The 11,630-nt window shown below is 44.3% G+C and overlaps 1 long non-coding RNA gene across 1 annotated transcript; it reads left to right on the top strand.

Annotated features, from left to right (window-relative positions):
* Positions 1-5,829: 5,829 nt before the first annotated feature.
* On the top strand, positions 5,830-10,915 carry LOC109319713. The gene is made up of 2 exons (XR_002103602.1): positions 5,830-9,313; positions 10,586-10,915. It is a non-coding gene; the product is annotated as an uncharacterized LOC109319713 (long non-coding RNA).
* Positions 10,916-11,630: the final 715 nt, after the last annotated feature.

The raw sequence follows: 11,630 nt of genomic DNA, 5'->3' as shown, positions 1-11,630 counted from the left end.
GGATGGAAGGCTGCTGGCCCTCAAGCCAGGTAAGAAGCTCCATGAATTTTGTGGCATTTTCTGCCACAAAGGTTACGTGTTCTTTAATGTCTCCCTTCTCCAGGAGATCTCTTAGCAGAAGAATGCACTGTGTGCCTGGTGTGATGTCCAGCTCTTCTGCCACAAACTGTCAGTAGTACTGGATGTGTTCAGCATGGTACTGGATGACACTGAACTATGATTACAGTGGGTAAGTATAGGCAGCAGAACAGTAGCATGTGGTTCCTCACACTGGTTGGCAATGTGTTCCCTGTATGGGCACTTATGGCCCGTATTTGAAGGCCTTCTTCAGGCAAGACACCAGGCTATTCACATCATGGAACTGCATGTGCCAGATGTCACTCAACAATGATAGGATGTGTGCAGTACAGAGCTGGGCATCACTCCTTGGAGCACATTGATGAAAGCCTTGCACATGTACCTGGTGTCAAGAATGACTCATGCCTCCTGAGGATGGGGGGGCACGGTGGTGTCGGTGGTGTCAGTGGCAGGGGTGTGGCAGCGGTGAGTGGGGACTGCCTGTAGGCAGCCATGTAGGCAGCCATGCTGATGTCAGCAGTGAGAGCGAGCTGAGTGGGGACCACCAGCAGGTAGCCACACTGATGGCGGTAAGGGCGGGCCGAGCAGGGACCGCCTGCAAGTGCCCGCGGTGGTGTCAGCAGCTGGGGAGGTGGAGGTGGTGAGTGGCAACTGCACACAGACACTGGCGGCAGCAGCCAATCTCAGCAGGGGCACATGCCCCCCTGTGCCTTCCCTACACGTCGCCTATGCCTGGTGTTATCAGAAAGGAAGGCTGAGATCTTTCTGAAGCCTAAGCTGTAGGTAAAATGGTTTTCCACCTGTGCAACTGTTGAAAAACTGACAGCCCTGAGGAGGACTGGCTCCGTCTAAAAAACAGGCAGGTCACCGCCTGTCTAATTCCAACCTACAAATAAAATATGCACCATGTAATTGTCTTGACTGTCTGTGGCTTCTCTGTAGTGGGGGCACCTTATGCCCCACACCTGGATATGGGGGCAGGCATCCAACATGACTATGCCTGCAGCCCCTAGGGCAGGGGGTACTTACCTGCTCCACTCTGAGCAGAACTTTTAAACTCCCTGCCAAAGCAGGGTATCAAACAACCTGATTGGCTGACACCTGGCAGGTACTCAGCCTGTACTAGGCTGCCTTGGAAACATATGGGGCTTCCACAGTGTTTCCAGGTCTCTGCTGCCTTTCTCCTCCATGCCTCAGGTAAGTTTATTTTTTAAACTTTTTTCCCTCTCCCCCACATTTTCAGGCCATTTCTGGCCAAATCACAGCCTTTTAGGACTCCAGAAGAAATGCTAAAATGTCAGGCTTTCTCCTGAAATCCCCAAACCTGAAATTACAGTGATCCCTATACATTTTATAAGAGCAGTACAGTGTATTTGTTTGAGATCACATAATGATTAATTTATGACTACAATGAAAGTGTCCCTTTGCATTTATTACTGTCAACAGTCATTTGTCATATTTAATATTTTATCTTTGAAGATTAAAATATGTGTCAGCGTACATATAAGAGCTCTCTATATATGAAGACAGGCATAGATGCTGAGTATGTGGGGGCCCGAGGGCTTTGGCCCCCCTCAAGAAAAGGGTAGGGTGACCACCTGTCCCTAACTGAATTTCCCAAAATGGGAAATCAAGTCCCAGTCCTTGGCTGCATTTGTCCCAGATTCACAGTATCTGTGCAGAGATCTGGGTTTTCTGTCCACCACAGAAAAATGAGGGAAACAGCAGGTTTCCCCCCGCAGGATGGCAGAGTTCCAGAGGGCTGCCAGGAGCGAGACACAGGGAGCACCACAAGCATCCATGTGTATGTACACAAATGCATGTGGCCAGGAATACTGTCCCAACAGTGGTGCAGAGCAGCTCCCACAGCTGTCTGTAGGTAAGTCAGTGGGGAGAGGCAGATTGAGGCCCCTACAGGGAGGGAGGGAATGGGGCAGGAGCTGGGCCTGCCCAGCTAGGGTGGTGCTTGGGGCCTGGGGCTGGGATGGGGAGTGGGACAAATCCACAGGTGGCTCATCAAGGAGGTGGGGGGGGCAGCTCCCTGCTGCTGTATGCACACCCCAGGAGGGGGGCAAAGGATGGGGCACATGCCCCCCAGATTTGGGCATAGGGCAGGGGTGACCTGCCCTTTTGTGCATAGGGCAGGGGCTGGCTGCTGTGGGCTCAGGGCTCCCCAACCTGCTGCCCCCTCCCCTGGAAGCCCTACACCAGCATGGCAAGGCACCCCCTGCCTGCTCAACAGCAGCACCAGTGGCATAGTTGTGCCCCCTGCTGCTGCTGGGAGGCCAGGGGATGCCTTGCCATGGTGGCATGGCCAACATGGGCTCCCAGGGAGAGGGCAGCAGGGCAGGGAGCCCTGAGCCCTTAGAGGGACCCTGCACTCCCCCCCCTACCAAGGTTCTGCTTGGCTCTGCTGCAGCTGTGCCACCAGAGGGGGAGGGAGCATCATCTTAGCCTCCCCCTCCCTGCAGCAAAAATAAAAGTTGGTCCCTATGGAGACAGGGGAGAATTTAACAAATAATTATCTGACTTCCCTTTCAGTGTTTAGAACTGGTTTTGTAAAGATCTATCAGGCAGGTCAAAACCATTGACACAAATGTCTTCTCTATGTTTTGGGAAACATTTCTTTACCAGTCCACTGAAGTCCTAAAAATAAGACTTCAAGGAGCTCTCCACAGAGCAAGGTGTCCTGAGTTACAGTGTCATCTAGTGGCAGCTGTTATGTGGCATACTTGATCTTGACAAGAAAGTGAAAGTGTTTCAATTCAAGTCTAGGGTTTCAGAATTACAATAAAGGAATCTGATTTTTATTGAAACACCTTTCTCTGATGAACTAGTGAAAGGCACACACACACAATACACACATACACAAAGGCCCCAGACCTTCAAGCTGACCTGTCTGGATGTTATATCAGCAGAAAGTCTCAATGAAAGCAAAGGGGGTTACAATTTACAAGTTGCCTATGGAAATCAGTTGCAGGAAATCACCTAAAATTACTAAGTTTTTATTGTCAGAAAAAATAGAAAACAATTTACTTCCTTTAGCTTCTAACTTTCGGAAACACTTTGAGTTACATAAATTCAATTCTGCTTATATTGCCAAAATTACTCAGGATAACCCACATGAATATTGTTATGGCACAGTAATAATTATGATGTGAATTCAGACAGTCTGTATGGTTCATGTGACTGACTGTTAAGTGCTGGTTTATAGGTAACTGGTCAAATTCTTTTCTGATTATATCTCATATAATACTTCACCCTACAGACAAAGGGTACATGCAGATGTTACACTCAGCTTGACCTAACTAGGGTTAGGTATATATAAGTGCTGAACTATACATATACTCAGGGAGGTTAGATCAAGCAAAAAAATTTAAAAATGGCCAGGTCAATCTAAATTAGTTCACTTGAGGAGGGGCACTAAGTTAGACTGATCATGGGATAGCCTGATTTACTGAATGTGTGTAACACATTCAGAGCGCGGCCCCAGTGCTGGGAAAATCCAGCTGTTTACCCCAGCCCCAGGGCTACACTTTTCCCATTCTGACTGGGCTATTTTTAGCCCCCTGATTCCCCCAAACCCAGACAGACACCCACCCCCCCGCCTCCCCGAGACCCAGCAACCTCTCCCAATCCCTCTCACCTCTCCCTCCATCCTGACTTGCTTAGAACACATTCCCAGTGCAGCTCCCAGCACCAGCAAACGTGTGCACAAACGGTATCTAATCTACGATCATGTAGCTTAAAGTAATCATCGATCAGGTCTTGGGAATGTCTGCACATACCCAAAAGCACAAGAATCACATATGAATTATGCAAGGATAATTTATTTAGAGTTTAATACAATTAATATGTGAGCATCTTGCTTGGTTAAGGACATTTTTGCATATACCATGCATAATCCCGGCATCTTTGTATCATACCAGTTATATGTTATGTTAACCGGAATACATTAGTTGTAAATCAGTGATGAAATTGTTTCAAGGAACTGTACCACTGTTTGAGGGGGTGGATTGTACTAGGTATTAAGTTTAACGAAACATCCTACTTTTGGTTGGTTTGGAGAAGAAATGAGGCTGCTGTGAGCAAATTACACTAAAGAGTTTCTGTTTCAGTTCTGTTCTGTTCTGTTCTTCTGCCGACCAGACAGCGTCTCATTACAGCTTTTGAGTTGTTCAAAAATTCTGATTGAAGAGCTGCTTAGTAAGAAATATGGGGTTGAAATACCACATTTCATAGAAGGAGGCAGCGAACGGAAACTCTGCCTTTGAGCCATTTTCTATTCTGTTTGTTATTCAGAATATAACAAGTGACAAACTACCCCTACAGCTTTACATGATTCCTCAAATGCTACTCTTAGGTTTTATTGGAATTAATAGGTTGTGTTACCAATAAAATTATAAATGCAAACTTTGAGTTATGAGGGGTACTGGTTACCTTAGTGCGCATGCACACACACACACACACACACACACACACCCCCCCCTGCACTCACTCATTCAAACAAACACTAGTCATTTAAACCCAAGTAGTATACTGTATAGTAGCTGCTGTAGTGATTGTGAGAGCATTGGTGTCAGTCTATCTACCTATCCAAGGCCCTGTGGATCTGCTGTCAATGGCCAGTTTCCTCCAGGGCAATGTCTTCTCCAGAAGGGGGTCGCCTGCTTGTCCTTCTGTCTTGGTAGGTCAGGTGCTGGATGAGAGGGCACCACTGAGGGTCACACTTCATTGCCTTCTCCCCCTCTCTTGCAGACTTGTGTGATCCCCCAGCATCATCTTGGCTGCCCAGTCTGGAGGTAGTTGTTCCACATGGGTCATGAGTAGTGCATGCCAGCTGTTAGTTACAGGCTCATAGAATAGAATTTTGTAATGGTAAATTCCTCTGGCTAGGCTATTGTCAATTAACAGCCAGGGGTTCTCGCTCTGTCATTTAATTACCCACTGATCATCATACATACTCCTGTTCACTCAAGGGACCAGCCCAATACAGCAGATTTTATCACTTAACAATTACAATTTCAGTGCAGTTTTTAATAATGGTCTAGGGTGTAACTTCATTCTACAGGGAGTACATTCCTTAAGGGTTTAAAAATATAAAATTCAAAATGCCATGGTAAAGATGAGACAGATGAAATATAAAAATGCACTGTGAGAAATATATAAAAATGCAATGTAAGGTAGCAAGGATCCAAGGCTACTGGGGACATTAAGTGAGTTAGGTTAGCACCAAGATATATTTACAGTCTTTGAAGTGGATATTTTAGTTCTTTTGTTTCCTTTAGTGGCACTGAGCTTAATTGATATGTAGATGTAGTTTGTAGGTTTCTCCTACTGAAAGCCACTTCAGCTTCCTGGCTTGTTCTGAGCCTTGCCACAGCCATGCAATGAGTGTGCTAGGTCTCTGCCTATGCTTAGAAGGAAAAAAAAATGCACAAAATGGATGGGGGAGGGGTGTGCAGGCAATATGGGGCTTCTCTTATATCAATGTCCAGAAGGGAAATGTACAAAGGGGGCTTTCTGCTACAAACAAACCAGGGATCAGATGAAGGCACTCCACTTCAGAGTGCCTTAGGGAATCTGTTTTCCCTAGGATTAATTTGTGGTGTGATTGGGGCTGTCTGCAGGAAGATTGGGGAGGGAGCATGGGGAGTGAGTTGCTGACTGAGCTTTTCCCAGCCTGAGCTGGACTGGAGCCCCACTTTCTGCATAGCCCTCCCCTCCAACCCTCTACCCTTCAGCTCAGGCTGGGCAAACCCCAGCTGGCAGCTTGCTCTCCCTCCCGGCAAACAGCCCCAGAGCTAGCAGGGGCAGGGCTGGGAGAGAGGGGTGGCTACTCAGCTCCAGGCAAGTTCCTCAGGCTTCTGCAGGCAGGCTCAATCCCCTCCAAAGGCCTGTTGGGTTGGGCAGGGGGGATGTGCTATAATTTATGGCACTTTATGTAAAGTGCCATGAGTTAAAGCAGGCATCTGCACATCTGTCAGAGATCTTAATTTTTCCCAGATGCTTTGCCAATACTTCATCAAATGCCCACTGATTTCTGTGGTTTCTCAATGTTTTCATCCTGACATAAGGCAACTGTCCTGACAAGAAAGTGGCCTGTAGTTTCCACAAAGCCAGTCAGAGTTGCTTCTGAATCAGGCCAAAGGGTTACATGAGAGAGATTCAAGAAAGTCTCTCCTTCTACAGTATGAGTCTGCTGCCCACTGCTTTATTAGAAGTGAGGGTAAACCAGGGAAGTCCCCTTTTCTGAACTGGAAATGTTAAGTCATTTCCCACCCCAGTCCCAAAGAATGTTATCTGCGCCCTCATTTTCATAATGTCACCTTTGTAATCATATTTTCTGTGGTTTGTGTTATGATTTGCTGATTATAGCATTCTATTTATTCTGTCCTTAAACTTGAAAATTGCAGTGTAGTATTTCTTCTTTTCCCAATAGTTTTACTTATGAGTAATTAACACACCCTTTGCAATGTTTCTCCCTTCCAGCTAAGGGATTTAAGAACTAAGCACTGCTCTCACCACCAGATCTTCATCTCAGCTCTTATAAAAAAAGTAGTACTGAAGTCCTCTTGAACAAGTTATTCATAATGATCTGGTTTTGTTTATAGCCAGAAACAATAAACGGTTGTGTCATTTATCAAACAGAAGGAGATTTGTAACATTGGTGGCAAAAAGAAACTGGTTACCTCAAGTATAAAAAAAAGGGCTAATTCTGTTCTGATTCCCTGATGTACTGTTCTGTTTGACTCCACATTTCTCTCTCGCTAGTTGTCTCTTCATTTACTTTCTACAGTAGTATTTACAGGAGACTATATCTAGTACATTTTAATGAGAAGATTGTACCAGCCTCTTAGAGATCAACTGAACCTTGGAATCCCCAGATTAAAACCCCTGTCAGAGCTGTTTGAAAGTCTGAGGAGCATTACTTTGTCTTGATTTGTTTTCTTAGTAGAGAGGTCAGAGTGATAGGAATGGAAGGGTATTACTATGTTTCCAAGACCAAAGAATCTCAAGCTTTCTAATGCTAGCAAGGCACTCCATCATAATGATTTGTTTGTTTGGTAGGTAGGGAAATAATTATTTAGCAGCTGGAGCTGGTTGAAAAAGAAAAACTAATTATGTAAAAAAAAGAATTAAATTGTTTCCAGTGAAAATGCATGGAATAGATTAATACGTTTTTAATCAATTTTTTTTTTAAATATTATGAAAACCAAATGTTAATTGAATTGCAAATCCACATTTTTCAGTTACTGAAACGCCATGGAACGCTCCCATTTTTCTGCAGGCCGATTTCAGGGGTGGACAGCACAGCCTGGGCCTTTTACTCTCCTAAAAAAAAAAACCCATACCTACAAGAGACAAACCTAGTCACCAGAGGACACAAGGCCTGCTTTGTAAGATGAGGCCTTTAACATTTCTTCCACCATTTGCCTCTCTTTCCTATTAAAGTTCTTAGCTCTTCAAAGTAGAGCTTTCTTTCTACAATAATTACTATCATAAATTATTATAAAAGTGACAAGGGTAAGAATTTGAATGCAAAACAGACCAATATACCATGGTTTAACCTGTGGTGTGAGTTACTTATAGCATGCAAACTGTTCCTAAAATGGGTGTATGTGATAAAAACAGTATCTTCAGGCAATTTGGCGCTCAGTCAATATGCAAAACTGTAACACGCTACTGAAGAAAAAAATTGGAAAATGCAGAAATCAGCTAGCAGGAAACAGTAAGAAAAGCATGTGTTTAAGGGGATTTGCTTATAGCTCTCCTATTAGTTACTCCTGCTTTCAGTTATCCAGCGCTTATGGGCTCCAGTAATAATGTTTTTGTTACACCATGACACTCTAGTTGTGTGGCCCATATACTGCTGGTGCCCAGCACACGGACTGCAAAGAGAGGTGATACAGACCGGGAGGCTGAGATGGTTATCACTTGAGATGAATTATGGGGTTGTGTGGAGCCCAGCTTGCAGCTCCTTGCCATGCTGCGTTGGCTCTGGCTTCTCAAAGTCCAGCAGCAAACGAGGCAGGTGAGTTTGGTGACAGAGGCAGGAAAAAGCAGGAGTGCAGCGGCATGTGTGGGGCAGCTCAGCAGAATGGGAGCCCTCAACCTGACAGGACCCTGTGTGTCTGCTTCTGAGCAGCTGGTGGGAAAAGGAGCAAGCTGGAGCTAGGAAGAGAGGAACTGGGTGGGCAGAGAGGTGCTGGGGAGAAAGTGGGTGAGAGCAGCCCAAGACTGAAAGGGGAGAGGCTGGGGCAGGGAGCGAGGTCCCTGAGCAACAGACACTCTGTCCTCCTGCCCCAATCTATACACTGCCAAGTGTCCCGGTTGTTTTAATTAAGAAAGTGTGGGGAAGAGCAGCCCTTTCTCCTCCTTTCCCAGCACCCTGCTGAAATGGAGCTATACAACACACCTACTTTAGGGGCTTTATGTTTCACTTCCCAAGTACGACCAAGCCAAAGGGAGGGTGGGACTACACTGTGGGGTAGCTCACTGCCTGCAGCCCCTCGCTTAATACTACATCTGCTGCCCTGCCTGCCATATCTCTGTTTTGTCCCTGCTGCTTGACATATACTGTTGCATTCATTTTGTGCCCCATAGACAGGCAAATGTGGCCTGGTTAATCCACCCTGTACAACTACTGTAAGCAATTTATAACCATCAGAAGGATGCTTATCTTCCTTACACCATGAAATTCAGCAGCAGACCCACTGAAGTGAACCCTATACCTCAATCTAACACCAGGGTCAGTGCCAACACACTACTTACACCAGCACTTAATCACACTTGAGTTCAGGTCAGCAAATGTTCTTACCCCAGTTCTGAACTTGGCACACTGTGGCCATTGTTGCCCCAGGGTCTGAAAGGGATCGGAGGCTATCCTTGGAAACTGAATTCTGTTTAATTCTCTAGCACACAGCAGGCATCACACACTCCCTGGCCAGTCTCAAATCTGTATTTAATATTTTCATTTGAAATCTGATTGCACTCACTACCAGAGTTATTTTAAGCAATTAACATTATTCTGAATAGTTCATACAAATTTAACAGCTGTATCTCTTAAAAATGTTTATTATCTAATATTTCACGTCTGGCAATAATTCTGTGTTAATTGCTCGGAACATTCTGTCCTCTGGGGTTTAAAAATCTAAACATGACACTTAATGTTTTCAGTTTACACTATTGATCGTCCAACTAACCTGACATCACTGGGAGCATGAGATGGTTGGTGAGTGCCCATTTTACTCCACAAACGTGGATTTATTACCATGACTCAGAGAAACAGAATTACCTTTTCATAAAGTTGGGGTAATCTATCATTCCATATAAGATGCTGCTATGGTAACCTGTCTGGTGTTACTAGGGTGACCTAATAACATTAATTGGGTCCTTTTATACAGAAATAATTTTAAAGGAGCCTAGGCATTACACTTGCTTTCTACTCTCCTAATAACACATGTACTCATGTATCCAAAATTAGAAATACTTTCTAATTTTCTTGTTCTTACTGCTTAGGGCTAGATCAACAAAGGAACTTAGCTCTAGCTGCCATTTTGGGCACCATTGAGATACTCAAAACTCCTATACAATTGCTGCCTAATACTGAACGTGCCTAAGGCCACGTAGACTTACCTGTAAACTTACCTGTAAACTTACCATGCAGCAGTACTGGCTTCATACATGCCTCATGGCTCAAAGCACATTCGCTTGTGGACAGGAAGCAGTGGATGGGAAGCCACATCCTTAAGGCACCAAAAGTAGGCTAACACCTCTGCTGGGAGGCAGAGCCAGACTGGCCCATTAGCACCCAAAGAATGTGGCTATTTCCAGTCTAGAAGCTAGCATGGTAAAGTCACAGGATGTGTGTGAGAGCGGAACTGCAGGGCACAGTAAGCTTGTAGTCTAGAAATGGTAACACGGCCTTTGTTTCCGTAAGTAGGCTAGTACAAATCTACTCAAGTCAGTTCAGACCTCACAAAAAAACTACCCAGGGACAAAACTTTTCATGTGTGCGTGCATTATTTTCAAAGGTGCCAAGCACCTGCAGTTCTCACTGAATCCATTGGGATTCACATGTGTCAGAAAGTCAAGTTACTTTTACTTAAGTGCATAGGTCTACAATTTAGGGAAGCAATTAAATATATACCCATCTGTAATTATATGCTCAAATCCCATCTAAGCTAATTAAATTTAAGCATATGCTTAAAATTAAGCAGTCAAGTGCTTTTGTGAACAGGGATGAACCTAAATATAGCCTTAAGAGAATTGGGATCTTAGTAAGGATTGAAGTGGCTAATTATAGGCACGCAGCTTTGAACATTTTTGGCTAAGATAACACCATAAAACACGCAGCTGAACTTGGTTTACAACCAATGAAATCCACCTTAAAATCATTGCCCTCTTATACCACTTAAGCAGCAGCAATAAGTAAAACTAGCAGTATTGGGTAGAGGACAATGTCCTTTTCTGTGAAACATTTGCAGTACTTTCTTACACACAGAAAGGCAGTACATTACAGTGTCTTCTTACCTGGCTACTCCTGGAAGCAAGAACGTGAGGAGATGTCAAGAATATAAGAGATAACTCAATATCTTCCCAGCATTCATCTTATTATGTATATGCCTGTGGAAGAAAATAATTAGAGGCTTCAGCTGAGCTCTATATATAGCAGAATATGTTTTTTATCACAAAGCCAACATATGTGAGCCTTTGAAGTGAATAGGGTAGTGATGTCAGAGACCAAATAGGTCTGGTTTTCTTATGAGAGTTCAGCTATTATGCTGGATTCTAGTTTCTATAATCCAACAGCAATTAAATTATCATTTCTGAATTAGCAGTGTTTTATTTTATTCATTTTATTAATTTGTTACTAAAGAACCTCCTCCACTGTCCTGGGTGCAGTTGGGCCCTTCACAAACAATTCATACTACAAGACTATTTAAAGTATCTTAAAGCCTTTAAACACCAGATGAAATTCTTGCAAAGGCAGTTCAACAGTGGCACTGCATTTTGAGGGAGACTCAAAATGTGGCCCCTGACAAGATGAGGGAGTGTATGAACTGTGCCATGATGTAGTGGCATTTGCTGTTGCTCTTGCTGTTTTGTGTTCAATGTGTTATGCAGCAGCACCCTGCAGAGGAGAAAGTGTAGAAAGCACAGCAGAAGATATTCACTCTCTCCGCCCACTAGAGTCCCTTGCCATCTTCTATCATCAAGCAAATCTCTCATGAACACTGCATTACTGTGCACATGTTTTTGCAGCTCATGGGCAGCCTAAGACAAGATGGTGTTTGCATCTTTCCTTTTCAATTGTTCCCTGCTCCCTTCCACAGGTTTATTTGTCCAGTTCTATTTATCATTTCATTGTCATATTTGTCAAGTGGATTCAAATTTTTGTGCTCATTTCTTTATAAGCCCCATTAATTCCCAGACATGCACCAGGCTGTTGGCACTAGCTGCTGTAGATGTGTCACTGCAACCAGTGCAAAAGATACTGGAGCACCTCTGAGTCTCAGAGGAACCTGGTGCTAGTGACTAAGCAAGGA

Source organism: Crocodylus porosus, unplaced genomic scaffold (assembly GCF_001723895.1).
Source record: "Crocodylus porosus isolate Cpor-Errol unplaced genomic scaffold, CroPor_comp1, whole genome shotgun sequence".
In the NCBI taxonomy this organism is placed as follows: Eukaryota; Metazoa; Chordata; order Crocodylia; family Crocodylidae; genus Crocodylus; species Crocodylus porosus.
The sequence above is the reverse complement of the archived record's forward strand: the minus strand, read 5'-3'. Positions and strand labels throughout refer to the sequence as shown.